Below are 3,487 nucleotides of genomic sequence, written 5' to 3'. Positions count from 1 at the left end.
CAGCAAGAGCGGCGCATAGCTCTATATCTGTATTTCGTGAGCTTGCGAAGCCAGCGTTCACGTGAGCGGGAGTCGAGGAGATCTCAAGCGAATTGAGAGGTAACACGAGGGAAGCCTGTAAGTCAGCTTTTGCATTGTTCTTGCAGGCAACTTGCAACAAGACTGTAGAAATGGTGAGCGATACTTCTCGTGAGATATGTGCCCTGGCAAAGCAGCTCTGGGCCGAGCGGGCAGAGCCGTGCGGTATGCCTAGCGGGTGTTCCTTAGTTACGTGACGTGTCGATGTTTGTCTCGGCCTTCACTGTCGAGGAGTCTCGGGCATACTTGCATCCCGCTCCGCGTGCAGCAGCCGTCCGTCTCATTCTGTACCGCTAAGAAGCGTGACGTAGAAGGTCAACGTTCCCGATCTAGTTTAGTCTCGTAGGTGGAATTGGTAGGTCTTTCATGCAGCTCTCGCTGAGGCTTAACCGGCAGGCGTAGTCTCTGCGATGCTCTGTCTCGTGAGGTCTTCTGAGGGATTCTTCCCTGTGTCATGACAGTCTTTAGTCTTTCCTAGCATTTTGTCTCTGATGGTCACTGGGATGTTATCGCCCATCTTTCATCCAGAGTTCCGGTCGTCTCGCACGGCAGGCCACGCCGGGGCATACGCGTCACATCGTCTCGGCGTCGTCGCGTGCGCCGTCGGGCCGCGTCTTTCGGTGCGGCATTAATTCTACCCCGTGCGGCGCTCTCGTGTCCTCGGGTCACGTTTGCGGAGCATGTAGATGCCCGCGTTAGCGGCGGAGCCGCTTTGCGTGTTTGTAGCCATTCCGTATGGGGCGGAATGGTCCCAGGAGGGCACGCTAACGTGCCGGTGAGCGCGGCGAGCGGGCTCTAGAGTTTCTTCTTTTGTCTTCTGCAGGTACCACGGGGCTACCGGCATTCCAGAAGCGCATCCTTCCGTGAAGTTTGCCAGAGTGTACGACAGGAAGAAAAGAAGGACCGGGAGCGATGCACAGAGGGAAACGTATTCCTCTTCTTCTGAGGATGAGGGCCTGCAGCAGGGATCGAGGGGAGCGGCGGCGACGGCTCGAGGCGCACGATCGTGCGATTCTGGGCACGGTTATGGAATCGGGGCCATCCGCCACTGTGGCGGGTGACGGTTGGATAGAGTAGATGTGGAACGAGCGTTAGTTTTGGCCGGTGCTTATCATTGTATGTGAGGATGTTTTTCACTTCAGGGTATATTGATGTAGAAAGAGTTAAAGTGTCTTTTAAAAATAGTAAAGAAACTGTTGAGCAGGGGGATTTCTTAATCTCTTTGACCAGGTTTAAGTCACTTAGTCCCACCCGCTCTGTCCGGCGACGTTCACAGCCGGCGTTCAGGGGGAGGTCGGGCTCGGGCCATGGCGTTAGCGGGCGGGGTGAATTTCGAGGCCTTTGGGAACCACGTTCCGAGGAGCCACGGGGCGAGGGCCGGCGCCGGCGATCGGGTAGCGGGATGGGTTTGCCGGGAGCAGGGGGCGGTTAGCACGGTAGCCGAGCGAGCGGGGCGCTTAGAATGCGTCTGCCTGTGCGTGACTGTTTAAATTAATGTTGTTTTTGTTGCAGGTGGAGTTGAGTTTTTTTGAGTAGTTAGGCAAAAACAATAAAATAGAATAAAAAAACCCCAGCCGGGGGATTTTTTTTTTTTCCCCCCCGGCTGGGTTTTTTTTTCCCCGGTCCCGGCCGGTCCGCGAGGCGACGATCGTCGCCAAAGTTTGGGCGCGGAGCGGCGCAGGGACGGGGTTTTCGCAGGAAGGGCGATCGGGGAGGCCACGGGAACGGTGTTCCCGAGGAGCCACGGGGTGAGGGCCGGTAGTAGCAGTCGGGTAGGGGGATGGGTTTGCCGAGAGCGGGGGGGTGGTTAGCGGGGTAGCTGAATGAGAGGTGTGTTTGGAATGTGTGTGTGTGTGCGTGCATGGCTGTTTAATGTAATTTTTTTTCTTCTTGCAGGTGGAGTATAGTTAGGCAAAAAAACTATATAGAATAAAAAAACCCCAGCCGGGGGATTTTTTTTTTTTCCCCCGGCTGGGTTTTTTTTTCCCCGGTCCCGGCCGGTCTGCGAGGCGACGATCGTCGCCAAAGTTTGGGCGCGGAGCGGCGCAGGGACGGGGTTTTTGCAGGCAGGGCCATCCGGGAGGCTCCTGGGAACGGGGTTCCCGAGGAGCCACGGGGTGAGGGCTGGTCGTGGCGGTGGGGTAGGGGGATGGGTTTGCTGAGAGCAGGGGGTGGTTAGCAGAGTAGCTGAATGAGAGCTGTGTTTGGAATGTGTGTGTGTGTGCGTGCATGGCTGTTTAATGGAAATTTTTTTTTTTCTTGCAGGTGGTGTATAGTTAGGCAAAAAACTAATATAGAATAAAAAAACCCCAGCCGGGGGATTTTTTTTTTTTCCCCCCGGCTGGGTTTTTTATCCCCGGTCCCGGCCGGTCTGCGAGGCGACGATCGTCGCCAAAGTTTGGGCGCGGAGCGGCGCAGGGACGGGGTTTTCGCAGGCAGGGCCATCTGGGAGGCCACGGGAACGGCGTTCCCGAGGAGCCACGGGGTGAGGGCCGGTAGTAGCAGTCGGGTAGGGGGATGGGTTTGCCGAGAGCGGGGGGGTGGTTAGCGGGGTAGCTGAATGAGAGGTGCGTTTGGAATGTGTGTGTGTGTGCGTGCATGGCTGTTTAATGTAATTTTTTTTCTTCTTGCAGGTGGAGTATAGTTAGGCAAAAAAAAATATAGAATAAAAAAACCCCAGCCGGGGGATTTTTTTTTTTTTCCCCGGCTGGGTTTTTTTTTCCCCGGTCCCGGCCGGTCCGCGAGGCGACGATCGTTGCCAAAGTTTGGGCGCGGAGCGGCGCAGGGACGGGGTTTTTGCAGGCAGGGCCATCTGGGAGGCCACGGGAACGGCGTTCCCGAGGAGCCACGGGGCGAGGGCCGGTAGTAGCAGTCGGGTAGGGGGATGGGTTTGCCTAGAGTGGGGGGGTGGTTAGCGGGGTAGCTGAATGAGAGGTGTGTTTGGAACGTGTGTGTGTGTGCGTGCATGGCTGTTTAATGTAATTTTTTTTCTTCTTGCAGGTGGAGTATAGTTAGGCAAAAAAAAATATAGAATAAAAAAACCCCAGCCGGGGGATTTTTTTTTTTTTCCCCGGCTGGGTTTTTTTTTCCCCGGTCCCGGCCGGTCCGCGAGGCGACGATCGTCGCCAAAGTTTGGGCGCGGAGCGGCGCAGGGACGGGGTTTTTGCAGGCAGGGCCATCTGGGAGGACTCTGGGAATGGTGTTCCTGGGGACCCATGGTGAGAGGGCTGGATGTGGTGGTGGGATAGCGGGACAGGTTTTCTGAGAGTAGGGGGTGGTCAGCGTGGTAGCTGAATGAGCGGGATGCTTAGAACGTGTCTGTGTGAGAATGACTGTGTAATGTAATGTGGGGTTTTTTGTTGCAGGTGGGGTAGAGTTTTTGGAGTAGTAAGGCAAGAAAACAATATGG

The sequence above is a fragment of the Strix aluco genome, chromosome 16, assembly GCF_031877795.1.
Source record: "Strix aluco isolate bStrAlu1 chromosome 16, bStrAlu1.hap1, whole genome shotgun sequence".
Classification (NCBI taxonomy): domain Eukaryota; kingdom Metazoa; phylum Chordata; class Aves; order Strigiformes; family Strigidae; genus Strix; species Strix aluco.
This window is presented reverse-complemented; position numbering follows the sequence as displayed.